Source organism: Salvelinus namaycush, chromosome 2 (assembly GCF_016432855.1).
Source record: "Salvelinus namaycush isolate Seneca chromosome 2, SaNama_1.0, whole genome shotgun sequence".
Lineage (NCBI taxonomy): Eukaryota > Metazoa > Chordata > Actinopteri > Salmoniformes > Salmonidae > Salvelinus > Salvelinus namaycush.
The window spans coordinates 20,472,387-20,491,951 of record NC_052308.1 but is presented as its reverse complement, the minus strand read 5'-3'; the positions used below and the strand labels follow the sequence as shown (position 1 = coordinate 20,491,951).

Genomic DNA, 19,565 nt, shown 5'->3' with positions numbered 1-19,565 from the left:
TTAACGGCTGTCAAATTACTAAATTTCAAATGACCGAAGTTGTTAAACCTGTTAGATAACCTCCTATATTTGGCTAAATCGAGTCGGTGATTATACAGATAGCAGATCAGATCAATAACTGGGAGATGAAGAATGCAAATAGTTTAAATATCAAGGTACCTTAACTGATACCAACTCTTTAAAAATATATATTAATCACACCGTTGGTTGATTACACGTTCTCTACCGAAGCTCTCACATGGGCAGCAAGTAGCCTAGAGACAGCGCAGAGACGCGGGGAAATGTTATAGTGGTATTAGGGAATGCATAAACGAGAGGCGTGCTTTGATAATGCAACCTATACAGAATAACGTTTGAATTTTCATGTAAAACAGGAGTTAGGATTTGGGGTTTCAGTGGGATTGGGACTGGATAGGCTAGGACAGAAGATAGCATTTTCCCTCATAAATTGTTAAAAGAGAGGCATATGTAGTGAATTGTGCGTACACCTATCACATTTGTGACTGTTTGAAGAGTCCCAATGACAGCTCAAAGAGGCACACGTTCTTTTATAGGCAAAACTGTAGGGGTTTCCTTTAGGGTTTATTAACTGCATTCGGGTACGTGTGCAGTCCGGCAGTGTCAATTATGTTTGTGCTTTGAATTTATTTTGCCAACTTTGTGCGAAGTAAATACACTAGGCTAAAGACTTCCATGTGACCACCTGTTTGGATAATGTGTTTTTTGCTAATCTGATGCTGCTCATGTTGTGTATTTTGTGGAATTTCATTATTGCAGACTTTGGGGGAAAATGTTGTAATATCCCGGGTCTTGTCATTTTATTTTTTCGGGAAATGTGAAGAGTGATCCAGGGACAGTCCCAGGATCCCGGTTACCCATGTTATTCACTAGTCAGGCAGTGTCAATTATGCAGTGTCAGTTATGCGTGTGCTTCAAATGTATGCCAACTTTGTGTGAAGTAGGTTAAATACACTAGGCTAAAGACTTCCATGTGACAACCTGTATGGAGAATATGCTATTTTATTGTTTGCTAATCTGATGCTGCTCTTGTCCTTTCTTTTGTGGAATATCATTAGTGCTTACATTGGGGGGGAAATGCTGTAAATGCTTGTTCGAGAATGCTTGTTCGAGCCCAGGTTGGGGCGAGGAGAGGAACGGAAGCTATACTGTTACATGAATGTACATGAGTGTTCAGGAACAGTCCCGGGTTACCCATGTTAATCCCTACTCTGTACTAAAATCATAGTTTCTGTCTGACTGTGTTTCTATCTCCCCTCCTCTCCTTTAGCTCTTTCTTACTACCCCTCTCAGCCCATCTTCAACTTTCCTAATTTGTATTTAACTTAACCTCAATTGCTTTCTCTCTCTCACTTTCAGTTTCTCTCCCCCTCTGTTCATTTTTCTTTCTTGCGCTCTCTTTTCTTCCATTCTCACTGTGGATAAGGTGGAGTACACACAAATAAAGGACCGTGAATCATTGCCTCCCCTCCTCTCTCTCTGTGATCCCCCACCCTCATTCCTCTCTATGGGCCTGGTCAGCGCTGGGCTGTCAGCCGATTAATGCAACAGTCTATGGGCACCAAGGCTTAGTCATAAACAAAGCCTATTCACTGCCACAGAGATGAGACCAGACCTTCATTTGCAGCAGGGAGAGAATAAATTACCCAGTGGAATGAATCTAACTCTTCCCCATTGATTCATTTTATATTTGAGATGATAAGGCAATCTGTTTAAGAGATGCCCGTTTTCTTTTCTTTTTTTCTTCTCACATACAGATTTTCCTTTATGGATTATTGTCAGAATATTTGGGCCCCCTGTGAGCAATGCAAATTCTTCCCCTTCCCCCAAATCATCAGTAGTCTGGCCTTTTTATTATCACTGAATCTATAAAGTTCTCAGCATTATGAATTGTGCAATAATTCACATCGAACTAGTCAAAGAGAGAATTTAATGTTTCACTGGATAGGATATAAGGACATGTCTGAGTAGGGTTAAAAATGATGTTGTACATGATGAGAGCTGTGGTGAAGAATATATATTTATCTTTTATGATTATGTATGTCTACTATTGAGCCATCAAACTCAATGTTGCTCTCAAAATGTATGTATTTTTTATGCTTTGCTATAAAGACATAGTTGAAAAAAGTTACCTGTGGATTTAGTTGGAACATTTAGTGTAGTAACGTCAGATGTATTGTTTAATGATGTTGTATTGTACCTAAATGAATTGTCCCTTCACAAGAACAGTCATTTACATTAGCAAAGGGACAGAGAGGAAAACATAGTCACATTTATTAGCCGCCAACTTGACTGGATGGGATTCTTTGGAAGAGCAACATTGCCATCTATCATCTAGAAAGGGAATAACAAGCTTCATCTGCCTTAAAAACAGGATAGTATTTGAGGATTGGCTATACACTTCACTTCAACCCTGATCTAGCTGAATCAGGTTAGTTACAACTGGGGATGGAGCAAAAACCTACAGGAGGGTAACTTTCCAGGAACAGGGTTGGAGATAGCTGCCCCGATAATCAGGCAACTATGAACAGAGAGAGATCTGAACTATGCAGGTTCTGACACCAAAGTCTCTCTGTGCTACCACAGCTAAAATACAAGAGTAGTTCATTTCAGAGTTTGTATAGTCAATCAAAAAAATGTCAGGGCTATTCAGACAGACAGGGGACTAAATATTATGACCCTAAACAGGAGATACTGTAGCTAGAATGCTCCCTATTTGTCTCTCTGTGCCATCCGCCCTGACGTGCTGTGACACTTATCAAGCACATAATAGTACAACCACCATGGCCTTGGCTACATGTAGCAGTTCAGAGATTTATTCCTATGGTCTGCATTGAGCTGACAAATCTTCTGGTGCTTCCATAAAGTTAAATAATAACAATCCCTTTGCTACAGGCCATGGTGTCCCACTGGTGCCTGCCATGAATCTTATTTAATTTATTCAGGCAAATATGGTGCCAGTGTAGCACACATACAGATTGGCCAGACTCAGTGAGATATTATGGAGATAATGTATAACACCTCCGGTGGTGCAAGTAAGTAAACATCTGTCTGACATGGCTGTGTGTTTATTCAGCTACCACATGCCTCAACAGCCCATCTCTCTCTCTCTCTCTCTCTCTCTCTCTCTCTCTCTCTCTCTCTCTCTCTCTCTCTCTCTCTCTCTCTCTCTCTCTCTCTCTCTCTCTCTCTCTCTCTCTCTCTCTCTCTCTCTCTCTCTCTCTCTCTCTCTCTCTCTCTCTCTCTCTCTCTCTCTCTCTCTCTCTCTCTCTCTCTCTCTCTCTCTCTCTCTCTCTCTCTCTCTCTCTCTCTCTCTTTCTCTTTCTCTCTCATACACGCACGCACTCACCCTGAATGACATAAGACTCTGTCACTGATTGGTAGGGATGGGTTCTTTTTTAAACTTAATTTAATGCATAATGTCACAGATCTGGATGCTTCCTGGCCACGCTGTTCTCTGATGAATCCTAATTTCACATTCAGATTGGTTTATTTCAGAAGCGCAGCAGCAAATCATGTCCCTAATTAATCGGAATGATGCATCAATTCAAACTTCCTTCCTCCTTTCCTCTCCAATATTCTGTGGCTCATGAGAAGTACATGGGGAAATAACAACAATGCCATTTGAGGTGAGGGGCCAGTAAACCCAAATAAGGCATTTTATTAAACATAAAATAGCAGCTCAGTATCATAATAGCTGTTCAGAATCATTATTGCTATCAAACGTGTGTAGGATAATGTTTGAGTGTCTGTGTATCTGTTTGTGTGTACCTGTGTGAGTGTAGGTGCATGTCCAAAACACAATCTAATATTCACATTAAGCTGGGGTAGGATTTTAAGGAGCAATTGGCTAACTATACAGGAATAATCAGGTAATCTGCTCTCACTTTCACAGTGCCAAACTGTATTGCTCAAACCAACCATAACCATTTGCTAAATGCAAACACATAGCGATAAAAAAAAAAACACTCAACAAATGACAAGCTTTTTAGCTTCTCTTCAATGAATCTTTCTCTCTCTCTCCACCCTAACATACTCTGACAGCTGGATATAAAATATACATTTCTATATCAAACACCTACACAAAGGAGAGCTGACCTTTGATCAGATGAGCGTTTGATGTTGTGACATGAAATTTGCATCAGAGGGGCTGGGGACGAACGCCACCACGAGGGGCTAATGCTTCACCCTGTCAGGGAGCCTCAGAGGTCAGGAGCCTTTTAGGAAATAAAAACACTCTAATCCCTGCACAGGGAGCAGCACTGCCACTTAACAGACAGAGAAAAAACATGTTGGGCTGCATTCAATCAAACATGGGTTCTGAGATAATCTGATTTGCCACCTAATGCTGTTGCGCTTCTGGCCACCTTTTGCAGCCCAATACAAAATACATGAGCTACAGTTATTAAGAAAGAGGGACGCTGTTTGCCGAGCTCGGATGCTTTCTCTGGTGAAATCCCAGAGAATGATAGAGGTCTCTAGTGGCAAAAAGGCAGTGTTAGCATGGGCAGCGCCATCGATGATTTCCACCATTTTAATGTAGTCAACTGGGTGGGACTTCCAACTTCATTGGCTTATCCCTCCTGGTGACTCTGTTGGAGTCGTGTCCAACCAGGTCATCAGGAGGGATCAGCCAATCGTGAAAAAGAAAATGTATTATTTCAAAATGGAGATTGCCTCAATGGTGCTGCCTATGCTGTCACAGGTGCTATAATGGTACAGATTCAAAGATGAGTCCTCTATCTATCTCTATGGGTGAAATCAATTCAGCCTCTTGCGAAATGAAAGAAAATTATGAAACAGAGATAGACACAAATGAGAAATCATTTTATAAGTTAAAATAGAGACCTTCGATGACGTTTTATTTTTTTTACTCCCTTTTTCTCCCCAATTTCATGATTACGATCTTGTCTCGTCGCTGAAACTCCACAACGGGCTCAGGAGAGGCAGTGGGTCATGTCATGCGTCCTACGAAACATGACCCGCGAAACCGTGCTTCTTAACACCGGAAGCCAGCTGCACCAATGTGTCGGAGGAAACACTGTTCAACTGACAACCGAAGTCAGCCTGCAGGTGCCGGCCTGCCACAAGGAGTCGCTAGAGCGCAATGAGCCAAGTAAAGCCCCTACCCGGCCAAACCCTCCCCTAACCCGGATGACGCTGGGCCAATTGTGCGTGGCCATACGGGACTTCCGGACTTCCTGGGATCGAACCCCAGGCTGTAGTGATGCCACAACACTGTAGTGCAGTGCCTTAGAGCGCTGCGCCACTCGGGAGGCCCTCTAGATGTCACTTTTAAGTGAATTGACTGTTTTATGCTAATGCCCTTATATAAAATCTTGACTTGGAATGCAAACACTGTAACTTTTGGAATTGATTTATGATTTATTTAAACAGGGAAATGTACCAAACCTAACCTGAAGCATTTAATGTGTTGAACCATCATAATTATATTTTAAAAATCCACCTTGCTTCGATTAAGGTTCAAAATGTTATGGCCACCCTAAACTGGGTCTGTGCCCTACCTTGGCTACCCCATTCAAAATATTCTGGACATGCCACTGCCTTTTAGTTATTGGTTGTTTGGACATTAGAAAGGTTAACTAAGATTAATTGAACCAGCATAGTTGTGATGTCGAGTTTTAGAGGACATATGGCACAATCCATCTGAATGGTGTCTATTGATCTGTGGACAGATCAGTAGAGCTGAGAGCTGCTGAATTATTCAGCCTGGCATGTCCTTTTCATGCCTGCTCGTGTATGAGCCCCAAAATAAACCTGTCACCATGACTGACCATCTTTCATCTCACCATCAGCACATAGCATCATTAACCACAATCAGATGAGGAGAGGAGCGCATGCTGTGTGTCAGCCAATCATTTGATCTCATTTCAGGCAATATCATCATCTTCTGCATCTTTCTTTGTGTGAAATCAATATTTCATTGATGATTTCAAAGTGGTGCCTGGTGTGGCATTACTATTAGAAAGTGTGCCGTAATGTGTTGAAACAGTCTGTTGTATTGATGTCCTTATTTCATGATATTGAATTGATATATTGAGTGTGATATATTAGGAGTATGTAAGGACAGGATAAGTGTTGAGAAGTTCCTCCTTGAGATCATACTAAGGTCTCAGTGTGTATGTTGGAGTATTATTTATTCTATTCTGCTAGTAGTTTTGGTTCATTGATCGTGTCCAGTTTGTGACTTCATTTCATCAGTCAACCAGGAAACACTGGCCGTTTGTTATGCAGAACCAATAGAGTATTATTTATTCTATTCTGATAGTAGTTTTGGTTCATTGATCGTGTCTTTCTTTCAAAAGTTCACAGTCACTTCACACATGAAACTTTACCAACAGCTTTAATGTAAACTTTGACTCAGCCAGTTCTAAAACAAGAACGACATATAATATGATTGCTGGATGGCTTATGGCACTTTAATTTAACAGTCTAATAAAGTCACTTGCTCAGCAGCAATCATTTTCCCCAGTTCAGATACTTTCTCATAAATCAAAATAGCGAGAGTTCAACTAAGAACCTGTCTCTTCTTTGATTGAGTGTTCTTTATCTATCCCAATAATCCTTCACTGCAATAAAATGGTCAGAGGTATCGCATGACCTCATGCCATATTTCCTGAAACATGGATGAGGTAACTGCTGAGTGCGCCACTCCATTTTTGTAAGACTCGGGAGTTCATGGCCCTGATCAATATTTCTGTTCCCTATAATTATCTCACCATTACACTCATTAATTACACTTTCAAGGCTCATTTCCGTTGTTTGCAGCTGCACAATCTGAAAGGGACTCAGAGGGGCTGCTGAGGAGGGGTGGATGAGGAGGAGGGAAAGCCTGATTAATAAGTTGTCTCTCTATCTGAGGAAGGCTGTCACCAGCTGGGGGAAAAGGCAGCATCCCGTCATCTGAAAAGCCTGTGAGAGGGAGACAAATGAGGCCTCAGCTCAGTGGCTAGATCGATAATTTCCTCCACCCAGGGCCGGCCCTAGGCATAACCGACATAAGTGGCCGCTTAGGGCCCCCGGTCGATAGTTATCTAAACTTGTAGTAATCATGGCAGAATTACCGGCGGGGCATGAAGGACACGTGCCAAGGGGCCCTGACCTCCAGGGAGACCCATTCATTTTGTTAGTCACTCTCAATCAGATATCATGTTAACATGGCATAAGTTATGGCAAAATGTGTAGAATTTCAGGAAATGAGCTGTTAAACTTACATTTTCTTCTCTCTGCCCATGGCAAAATTGGTAGAGTTGCAAGAAATTTAGTTGCTCAGAAACATACAGAGATGGTTCAGAAAGCAAGCTCAGTCCAGCACACTGTAGATATAGCCATATTGAAATGCTGATGTTAAACTATTCAATAGATATTATCACCCAGACGCTACGTAGACGGTAGACCCACATTACATTGTTTTACTTATATATAAATGTATAGAATTATGTAGTAAACTGTAGTATACTGTAGAATACTATGCTACACACTGTAGTATCTCACAATCGTCTAGTGCTTACTATAGAATTGTGTAGCATACTGTAAGAATACTACTGTATTATCCTGAGAATAACTCTGTATTTAAATACTACAGTAATGTCTGCAAAAACACTACAGTGTTCACAAAAACACAACAGGTTTTTAACAATAGCAATACTACAGTATTTCATTTGCATTTACCCCACCCATTCCCATCCCCAATATCCCAATTTGTGCCACCCAGGAGTGAGAACCCTATATGTCAAGCATAGACCATATATTGTGTTCTCTACAGGTTATAGAAAAAAGTAGAAGTAACTATCCGTTCAGACGCAGCCCTACCTACAGATTAAGAAAACGTTTCTCTTTTAGTATTTGTCCAGTAGGTTTTCTCAAGTAGAAAGCCCCCACTTCTATGTCAAAGATAATAAAATAAAAACATTACCGCAGTAAATACTACAGAAATGTCGGCAAAAGCAGTACAGTAATTACTATAGTATATACTATAGTTTTTTAACAATAGTAATACAACGGTGTTTATACTTGAGTAAATACTGCAGTATACTACAGTAAAGTCTGCAAAAACACAACAGTAATTAGTATAGTATATACTATAGTTTTTTTAACAATAGTAATACAACAGTATTTATACTTAGTAAATACTACAGTATACTACAGTAAAGTCTGCAAAAACACTACAGTGAATACTATAGTATACAAATATAGTGATACTACAGTATTTATACCATAGTATACATAGTATTTTTTCACGTGGGGAGCCTCACTAATTAAGAATCAGAAGTTATTTGACAGGATGCTAAATTTCATTACCAAGCCAACCTCCCCATCTGGACTAGAGGACGAGTTGCCAGATTGGCTGAACAACTTTGATCTGCCTATACAGCTGTCCCACTCCTGCCGTCAATGCGTCACATTCCCACGGTGACAACACCACAAGAGTGAACTCACTACACTGTACAGTACCAGGAGTAGAGATGACATCACACTACAAGCCTGGATGAGAAAGCATGTTTGATGGCTGCCATACGAATGAGAGATTAAGTAAAATGGTCTGACTTGTCTAGTTAAATAAAGGTTAAATAAATAAAAATAAAATTAAAAAGAGTAAAATAGTCATAAATGATGGGGGAAATACCTGTTGTCTGTCAGAGTTAGCTGGGATGAATCATTTGAGGTAAATCCTCTAGGGGGCAGAAACATGGCATTACTAGCACTAGTTTTGGTGGAGAGCCAATATATCCACGCCAACTGAATAGAAATATGACAGTTGTCTAAGACGTGTTTTACAGTGATAGCTGGCTCATTTGCAATATTTTAATATCTTCTCAACATCCGACACCTTTATTGTCCTCTTCACAATACCACACAAACCCCACATTGACTAGTCCAATACTTTCCAGAGAAATACACTGAGCGTACAAAACATTAGGATCACTTGCTCTTTCCACAACATAGACTGACCAGGTGAATCCAGGGGAAAACTATGATCCATTATTGATATCACTTGTTAAATCCACTTCAATCAGTGTAGATGAAGAAGAGGAGACGGGTTAAAGAATAATTTTTAAGCCTTGAGACAGGTAAGACATGGAATACCTCGTTAGGATGAATTATAAACCTTTAAAACAAACTTGAAAGTCAAACACACTTTTCAAATTAACATTCTTAAGCAATTTGACAAATGTGACATTCTGGGAGAAGTGGTTTGTGAATTTTTGTTGTTTCCATACCACCAAATGTGATCATTTAACATGTAGCATTACACAAGATCTGGACAATGGCTTCCATATGCGCTGATTTGAATTCTTTATACTGTACAATTCTCCTTTGTTATTTCAGTTAGTAGCATTTGGTACCAGCAAAAAGGCACAAAATACCTATGAATTAGAAGTTCTTTGGTAGATTAAGGAAAGATTATGCCTCAGATATTGGTAGGCTGTACAGTGATTTACAATTACTAAGAAACAGTAGAAGAAAAGGCATTAGATCCAAGATAATCAGAACAGAAGTGGTCATCTAAGATCTACACTGAGAATAAAAAACATGAAGAACTCTGCTCTTTCCATGACATAGACTGACCAGGTGAATCCAGGTGAAAGCTATGATCCCTTATTGATGTCACTTGTTAAATCCACTTCAATCCGTATAGATGAAGGGGAGGAGACAGCTAAAGAAAGATTTTTAAGCCTTGAGACAATTGAGACATGGGTTTTGTATGTGTGCCATTCAGAGGGTGAATGGGCAAGACAAAAGATTTAAGTGCCTTTGAACGGGGTATGGTAGCAGGTGCCAGGCGTACCGGTTTGTGTGTCAAGAACTCCAACGCTGCTGGGTGTTTCACGCTCAACAGTTTCCAGTGTGTATTAAGAATGGTCCACCACCCAAAGGACATCCAGCCAACTTGGCACAACTGTGGTAAGCATTGGAGTCAACATGGGCCAGCATCCCTGTGGAATGCTTTCAACACCTTGTAGAGTCCATGGCCCTACAAATTGAGGCAAAAAGGGGTGCAACTCAATATTAGGAAGGTGTTCCTTCATTACAGTGAAGTTATGGCACACTGATGCCATCTTCTGGTTTTGGTTTTGTATGGTTCTGTCATTATTGTCAACCTCCACTGTGCTATTATAGGATCTACTCAACAATGACTAACATGTGTCCCTCAGTGCAGTCATGTTTAACATATGACATGGAGTAATTATTTTTAGCATTGGTCTACATGTGGATGCACTCTTGTCTGTGTAATGGTTTTAGAGAGGGAGTGACAAAGAGAGAGAGAGAACCCTGCTCAGGGGTAAGCGCTTTTGCATGTTACAAACCAAGCAGGAGGGAGAAGGAGTATGGGTTGCACCCAATGATTTCTATGTACACTACATGACTAGTAGGGGGTGCTGTGTTAAAGCCAACATGCCTCCATCTTGGTACTCCCACACCATTGAAGAAAATATTTTCAAAGCGATAGAAATGAATTTATTGATGTCTACATTCATTTTTGCCACATTTATTCTATTAGACCAACAGACACCTTAATGCATACTTTAAATTGTATGAGCTAAACATACAAAGTAAAAGTCAGACAAATATATAAAAACCTTTTCCTTAATGTATTTTTTTGAGATTACTAATGCTACTGTGCCCACTACAACAACAAAAATTACTTAAATACGTGTTATTTTGTCCTTGAAACATTTAATTGAAATAATGTAGAATTCCATTCATCCCTATGGAGGACTGCTCCTACTGGGCACTGCCAATATGCCCGACTGGTAGCTTCAAAGCCTCTTAATGGCCAATACATTTAGTATCAGCAATTCAGCATTTATATACAGTGGTTGCACCTTGAGTTATTGTGCAGCTGGGGGTATGGCCCTAAACACAGAGCAGTTTCACGCCTCAGCTGCAGAGAACTCAACTGGGAAACAGGGGGCTACAGGGGGCTAATAAAAATGACTACGAGCCTTCCCAACACAAACCTGCCATAAGGGCATGCACACAGCATTACACAAGACCATATGTTAAAGGTAACAGCCAAACAGCCTGACCATGACAACACAAAACACATGGGTTAATATTAGTTTGCACAGGAAAATATGTAGAATACCTCTGAGTAAGACCATTACAAAAGGAACGTATAGCCTACAATGTAACCTGTTGCGTGTTCAATGATCTGCAAATATCACAGACTATCAACTACAAACAGTAGTAGACCTAATGGAGGAATATAAATCCAGGAGAAAACTAATTGTGATGCCGCGTGGCGCTGAAAATGTGTTTTTTTACCGTGATTGGCCTGTGAGAACAACTATAGGCTATATTACCCTACGATTGGCTCTCGTTTGTGAGGTTGTATTGGTTGTATTGCTACTCTATCCATGTAGAGTAGCAATCAAGGGGCCAGGGTTCCGGTCTGTAAACACTTGTTTGACTGCTCCTACAGTATTGCTTCCGTACTGCAGTTTAACTGACGCCTGGCCCAGAAAGACAATTCCTAGAGACGCCCCATAGAGAAGTCAAATTTGAACATTTCATCACCTTTGTGCACAACATATCCCTTGAATTATTCAAATAATTGTCGCTGAGGTCGATTTTCTTTCCATCACTCATAGAAAAAGATATGAACATTTTATATACATGCTCTGAGGTCGAGGCCAGCTGGGCAGGGGACGTGCCGGTTGGCTTGTTGAGCTATTCAAAACGTATTCTCGTCCTTGCAACTGATGTTATTTGCATTATGAGCAGGTAAGAAGCAATACTAAGCTATTTTAGGAGTTTCTAAGCAGTGTTTTCCCCAAAAACATGAAGAAATCGAATGTAGGCCTACAATGTTACATGCCTACAACAACGTTGTAACTTTATTAAAACACTGCTTTTCATCCATTTTCATGAAAGAAAGATTGTTTTAGCCTAGAAGTTGCAGCTTTGATTGGACTGTAGTATCTGATTCATAACAGACCATGATCCTGTATAGTGTGAGGCAAGCTGTGTGAATTTGTATAGAGATGCCTTCTGTTTGTTTGCGCAAGGTCAACAAAACAAATTTCACAGCTCCCACAAGGGGGCAAACTGTCTCCATTCAGATTTCTAGTGATTATATACTTTCTTTAGAACCTACCAGATGCTCACACATAAATTAATTAAATTGTACATGGACCAACTGTAAGCTTGAAGTCGATAAATTGCCACAGAGGTTGTCCCTCCCTGAAATATGTCCCTCCCTGAAATATGATTGGCCCTTGGCACTCTGACCCTTGGTGCCCCCCCATTCTCATTGGGTCAGAGCACTGTCAATCTGGCTCAGATTGAAGAAGAAAATACTGATTTTCCCTTTGGCTGGAAAAGCATTTTTATTTGCTGACAGAATACGGTCGGGAGAAAGACTCAGGAGTCGGGATCAACATTCAACCATAGTATGTATGTTCACACACACAAAAATTGGACTGGGCATAAGGTAGGCAAACTCCAACTAAAATAAAACTCAGTCTTCCTCTTTTGCGTCTTCCTAAATAAATATGCATGTGTGCATCATTATAATACAACTCAGTCAACTCATCTTTTGTGTCTTCTTAATAGTTGCCTTGAAATACCTTCATTAATGATGGTGAGGACTTATCCTTCAACTTATACTATGTTTTCAAAATACGCCTCCATATACCCCTCAAAATACCCCTCAAAATATCCCTCAAAAGAGGACTAATAAGTCATGTCAAACTGTGTAGAATTGCAGTAAATGTGGTGTAGGGGCATTGCAGAGCCATACTGTGCTGCTCAGAAACTAAGGCGGGAAAATACTGTTTCACCCAAAGCCAGGAAAGCTGTTTCCTATCATGTCATGACACACACATACATACACTCCCGTCTACTATTCGTCCCCCCCAATGCCTACAACACAATTTCACCCTGGCTGCAGAGACTCAACTTGACTTCGGAGATGAAACGGGAAACAGGTGTTACCCACTTCAGTGTTCAAACATTCAACCGGCCTCCCAGTTTGGCCTGCCCTGCCTGTACCTCCCCATGCACCTATCACTACTGCTACTGCCTTGAGGAATATCATTAACAAGGTAACCGCCCTCACGTTTGTCATCACAGATGATTTCCATCAAAGTTAATGAGCGTTATGCAGGGATTGGGATGCTGTGTGTTACATCAACGCTACATTATCCCGTTCTGCTACAATCCTTGAGTGTTCACCGCAGAGTCACCTCAGCCCTGAAATATGACCCCTGAGACAAAGATTAGAACACAGGCAATCATTTGTAAATCCGGACGGTGGGATTATGTGAATTTGGAGACGATTGGGAAGTTTGCAGCACGGTCTGTTGGAGAGGCCCGGACCAGTGTTCGTCTCTCACAGCATCTGTCAGCGTCCGCTCATATCAGTTGCTGCCCTACACCGCCAATTTTCTCATAACATATTAATTCTGCAGATTATCGTGGTTCAATAAAGTACTTACTGTTAACCAGTAATTGGGAAAAGTTGATGCCTTGTCCTGGAATGGGTCAAACTGAGACAGAGGACACGATCTGAACTTGCTCTATATAAGTAGGCTAGACATGGCATGATTAATTCCATAAATAGCTAATTGCAAAACAGTGTGTAGAATAACAAAAAAGTAAATGACCTACTCAATATAGCTTTTCCTTTTAGAAAGAACTTTAGGCTATATACGATCATTGGCACTGCATAACATGATCATGGAACCCTTACTGTATATATGAATATTTTTGTAGGACAGAATATGGTCATCATCTCCTGGTTGTGTGGCTGTGATGTGGTTATGACTATTCACACTGAGGCAAGAGACAGATGCGGATTTACTACCTCTGTCACTTCAGAAATCAGCAATGTGGCTATGACAGGTCTGCCTCTCTCACACACACAGATGCATCAACTGACCTAACAGACGCATAGCACAGGTGTGTATGCTTGCGTGCATATGTGTGTGTCCGTTGTGTTAGACAGTGACATGTTGCCAGACCATGTGCTGACACAGTGCTGAGAGATACAGGTTGCACCTGGTGTGTGAGAAAAGTTTACCAGCTGCTGATGCTCCGATGTCAGCAACAGAACACACAAACACACACACACACACACACACACACACACACACACACACACACACACACACACACACACACACACACACACACACACACACACACACACACACACACACATACACATGCACATAAACCCTTGCGCTCACTCTCACATGTGCTCTCCAGAGCCTGTATCCCTAATGGTATGCACAAACACATGATCCTGAACACACAACTGCAACAAAGCACAAGATGCAATGTTAAGATATGATATGGAATAGTTTCTCATTCGGAACACATTGTCCAGGGACTGTTCTGCAGCTGAATGTCTATGCATTTGAAATGCTACAAGTGAGAAATGCATTTAGCATATATTTCCCTTCTGGCAGTGCATATAACCTGTAGATTACAAAAACATATTGAGTTGCTTTGGAGAACAATGAATACGTGGAGAAGAATCCTGCAGTGGCAGACTTCTATCATGCCTTTCAAAGTCAATTATCCTCATTGCCTCAGTGCTGCCTAACTTGGTCATGTTGCTGGGGTTGTTAATTTTGACTCAGGCCAGAAGTGTCGAGGTTTGGACCAGTAGACACTCCCAGCCTGGACCAGTAGACACTCCCAGCCTGGACCAGTAGACACTCCCAGTCTGGACCAGTAGACACTCCCAGCCTGGACCAGTAGACACTCCCAGCCTGGACCAGTAGACACTCCCAGTCTGGACCAGTAGACACTCCCAGTCTGGACCAGTAGACATTCCCAGTCTGGACCAGTAGACACTCCCAGCCTGGACCAGTAGACACTCCCAGCCTGGACCAGTAGACACTCGCAGCCTGGACCAGTAGACACTCCCAGTCTGGACCAGTAGACACTCCCAGTCTTGACCAGTAGACACTCCCAGTCTGGACCAGTAGACACTCCCAGCCTGGACCAATAGACACTCCCAGCCTGGACCAGTAGACACTCCCAGCCTGGACCAGTAGACACTCCCAGTCTGGACCAGTAGACACACCCAGCCTGGACCAGTAGACACTCCCAGCCTGGACCAGTAGACACTCGCAGCCTGGACCAATAGACACTCCCAGCCTGGACCAGTAGACACTCCCAGCCTGGACCAGTAGACACTCCCAGTCTGGACCAGTAGACACTCCCAGTCTGGACCAGTAGACACTCCCAGCCTGGACCAGTAGACACTCCCAGTCTGGACCAGTAGACACTCCCAGTATGGACCAGTAGACACTCCCAGTCTGGACCAGTAGACACTCCCAGTCTGGACCAGTAGACACTCCCAGCCTGGACCAGTAGACACTCCCAGCCTGGACCAGTAGACACTCGCAGCCTGGACCAGTAGACACTCCCAGTCTGGACCAGTAGACACTCCCAGTCTTGACCAGTAGACACTCCCAGTCTGGACCAGTAGACACTCCCAGCCTGGACCAATAGACACTCCCAGCCTGGACCAGTAGACACTCCCAGCCTGGACCAGTAGACACTCCCAGTCTGGACCAGTAGACACTCCCAGCCTGGACCAGTAGACACTCCCAGCCTGGACCAGTAGACACTCGCAGCCTGGACCAATAGACACTCCCAGCCTGGACCAGTAGACACTCCCAGCCTGGACCAGTAGACACTCCCAGTCTGGACCAGTAGACACTCCCAGTCTGGACCAGTAGACACTCCCAGTCTGGACCAGTAGACACTCCCAGTCAGGACCAGTAGACACTCCCAGCTTCTGGTATCACAGCATGGGAAGTCACTCCATACCAGTTAAAACAAGATGGGTGAGCTGAAGTAAATCACAACCTTACACGTCCTGCAAACTACAAAGTGTGAATTAAAAGCAGAGTAGCCTGACATTTTGTCAAGATAAAATAGATGTGTAATGAAGGAGGGAAAAAAACCCACCAAAAGTAGATTGTTGAAATGTGAGATAAGGAATCAAAGTTGTGAGCTGGCACAGCTTCTGTCAGTCCTGTGACTGCGTCTGATGAAAGGTGACTCTTACAGGGCATTATCGCCGCCTCCCAATAGAGGCTTTCTAACCAGTTTCACAGAGTTCACACAGAGTGAAGGTAAAGTTTTCAAGACAAATGGAAAACAGAAATGAAAATGTGATATTTATGTATAACACCGTTTTAACCCTTAGGTCTTCATCAGGCATCCATATACCAGGTGGGGGTGGAAGGTCCTGTACAGTGCCTTGCAAAAGTTTTCATCCCTGTCACGTTCCTGACCTGTTTTCCTTTGTCATGTATTTGTTTTAGTTGGTCAGGGCGTGAGTTGGGTGGGTTGGTCTAGGTTTGATTTTCTATGTTGGGATTTTGTGTTCGGCCTGGTATGATTCTCAATCAGAGACAGCTGTGAATCGTTGTCCCTGATTGAGAATCATACAAAGGCAGCCAGGGTTTCACTTGTGTTTTGTGGGTGTTTGTTCCTGTGTCAGTGTTTGGGCCACACAGGACTGTTTCAGGTTAGTCACGGTTGTTGGTTGTTGGTTGTTGTATTTTGTAGTGTTTGTTGTTTTCCCATTAAAACATGAATACTTACCAATCCGCATCTTGGTCCGATCCATGCTCCTCCTCGTCTGAGGAGGAGAACGACTACGACAGCCGTTACAATCCCCCTTGGCGTTTTTCCTATTTTGTTGCATTACAACCTGTAATTTAAACAGATTTTTATTTGGATTTCATGTAATGGACATACACAAAATAGTCCAAATTGGTGAAGTGAAATGAAAAAAAATTACTTGTTTCAAAAAATTCTAAAAGTGGTGCGTGCATATGTATTCACCCCTTTGCTATGAAGCCCCTAAATAAGATCTGGTGCAACCAATTACCTTCAGAAGTCACATAATTAGTTATATAAAGTCCACCTGTGTGCAATCTAAGTGTCACATGATCTGTCACATGATCTCAGTATATATACACCTGTTCTGAAAGTCCCCAGAGTCTGCAACACCACTAAGCAAACGGCACAACCAAGCAAGCGGCACCATGAAGACCAAGGAGCTCTCCAAACAGGTCAGGGACAAAGTTGTGGAGAAGTACAGATCAGTGTTGGGTTATAAAAAATATCATAAACTTTGAACATCCCACGGAGCACCATTATATCCATCATAAAAAAATTGAAAGAATATGGCACCACAACAAACCTGCCAAGAGAGGGCCGCCCACCAAAACTCACGGATCAGGCAAGGAGGGCATTAATCAGAGAGGAAACAAAGACACCAAAGATACCCCTGAAGGAACTGCAAAGCTCCACAGAGGAGATTGGAGTATCTGTCCATAGGACCACTTTAAGACGTACACGCTACAGAGCTGGGCTTTACAGAAGAGTGTCCAGAAAAATTGCTTAAAGAAAAAAATAAGCAAACACGTTTGGTTGTTGCCAAAAGGCATGTGGGTGAAGGTAGGTACTCTGGTCAGATGAGACAAAAATTGTTTTTTTTTGGCCATCAATGAAAACGCTATGTCTGGCAAACCCAACACGTTTCATCACCCCGAGAACACCATCCCCGATGTTTTTCATCGGCAGGGACTGGGAAACTGGTCAGAAGTTAAGGAATGATGGATGGAGCTAAATACAGGGACATTTTTGAGGGAAACCTGTTTCAGTCTTCCAGAGATTTGAGATTGGGACGGAGGTTCACCTTCCAGCAGGACAATGACCCCACGCATACTGCTAGAGCAACACTTGAGGGGTTTAAGGGGAAACATCTAAATGTCTTGGAATGGCCTAGTCAAAGCTCAGAACTCAATCCAATTGAGAATCTGTGGTATGACTTAAAGATTGCTGTACACCAGCGGAAGCCATCCAATTTGAAGTAGCTGGAGCAGTTTTGCCTTGAAGAATGGGCAAAAATCCCAGTGGATGGATGTGCCAAGCTTATAGAGACATGCCCCAAGAGACTTGCAGCTGTAATTTCTGCAAAAGGTGGCTCTACAAAGTATTCAATTTGGGGGGGGTGAATAGTTATGCACGCTCAAGTTTTCAGATTTTTATATTTTGAGCTTTTTTCACAATAAAAAATATTTTGCATCTTCAAAGTGGTAGGCATGTTGTATAAATCAAATGATACAAACCCCGCAAAAATCTATTTTAATTCCAGGTTGTAAGGCAACAAAATAGGAAAAATGCCAAGGGGGTGAATACTTTCGCAAGCCACTGTATATAGAGGCAGTACTCAGAGACAAAAAAAATTATAACATAGGTTCACAATATTAACATTCAATGTATCAAAATATATGATCATACACAAGGAATGTGATCAATATTTACAGTAATATACATACACATATAATATTCAATTAGGATTTTCTTTTAAATTGGGACATTTTGAAACTATATAAACCATTTCAAGTCAAACTCCTTGTTAAGGCCAAGAGGAGGCAATGTGTTGAGCCTGTGGATCCAGAAAGATTCCCTTTGAAGAAGTTTCCTCTCAATGTCCCCTCCCCTGTGTGACATCTTGACCATTTCTATTCCAATTTATCTCAGAGAGCTAATAGGATGTCCAGCATGTACAAAATGATCAGCAACCAGATTTTTTTGTCTCACCTGCCCGTATATTGCTGCGGTGCTCACTGATCCGTGTCTTAAGGCTTTTACGGGTTTTCAAGATGCCAGAAGCTCAACATGGAGATGACTCTGTTCAATGTTTTGTTGTGTGGTACATAGTCACACACACAGAGTCACACACACACACACACACACACACACACACACACACACACACACACACACACACACACACACACACACACACACACACACACACACACACACACACACACACTCCACGGGATATGTCACTCACACCCACGCCAGACCCCACAAAAACTGCACAATGACAAGAAAAGCGTCGGGGGTTGAGGACACCTCAGCCTCTGAGAGGAGGGCCTGTGTCTCTGTATCTGAGGAACTGTAATGCAGGGGAACATACAATAACGTTTTTGTAGCTGGTCCGTTTGAAGGGACTGAGGAAGAATGCATCATTTTATGGAAAAGAAGGAGAAAAAAGTAAACGTCCAACGGCCTATTGTTGATCTGTAGTTCACTCTGCTGAAGTTATTTGGCTACGTGGTAAATGGCATTGCTCTGTCAGAAATGACTTGCTACGGCAACCAAAATCTGTAATTGTCCATACGTTTTGTGGGAGTTGCAGCTGTACAGCCTATTCTCTCAAAGAGCTGTCTTGTGAAAGTTGGACTATAATGGCCAAAGAGGTGAAAGCTCTCCCACTCTCTTTCTTTTAAAAGTACCAAGGACCAACCCTCCTTAGCCCTCTCCCTCCCTTTCTTTCTCTCATTCACTGTCACTCACTTATTCATTCATCCATTCACTCATCAGTTATTCACAAATGAATTATTTCAGTAACCCGTCCCTCCCTCCCTCTCTCCCTCACTCATGTGTTCGTAGTCACTCTCTCTCCGTCCCTCTCTCTCTGTCAGATATCTCTGAATGTAAGGCCGATTTGCTCCATAAGTCACCCACTT

At 42.1% G+C, this 19,565-nt stretch overlaps 1 non-coding gene across 1 annotated transcript; it reads left to right on the top strand.

Annotated features, from left to right (window-relative positions):
- The first annotated feature begins 7,864 nt into the window (after positions 1-7,864).
- Positions 7,865-7,918, top strand: LOC120028339. Its single transcript, XR_005473433.1, has one exon. It is a non-coding gene; the product is annotated as a U7 small nuclear RNA (small nuclear RNA).
- Positions 7,919-19,565: the final 11,647 nt, after the last annotated feature.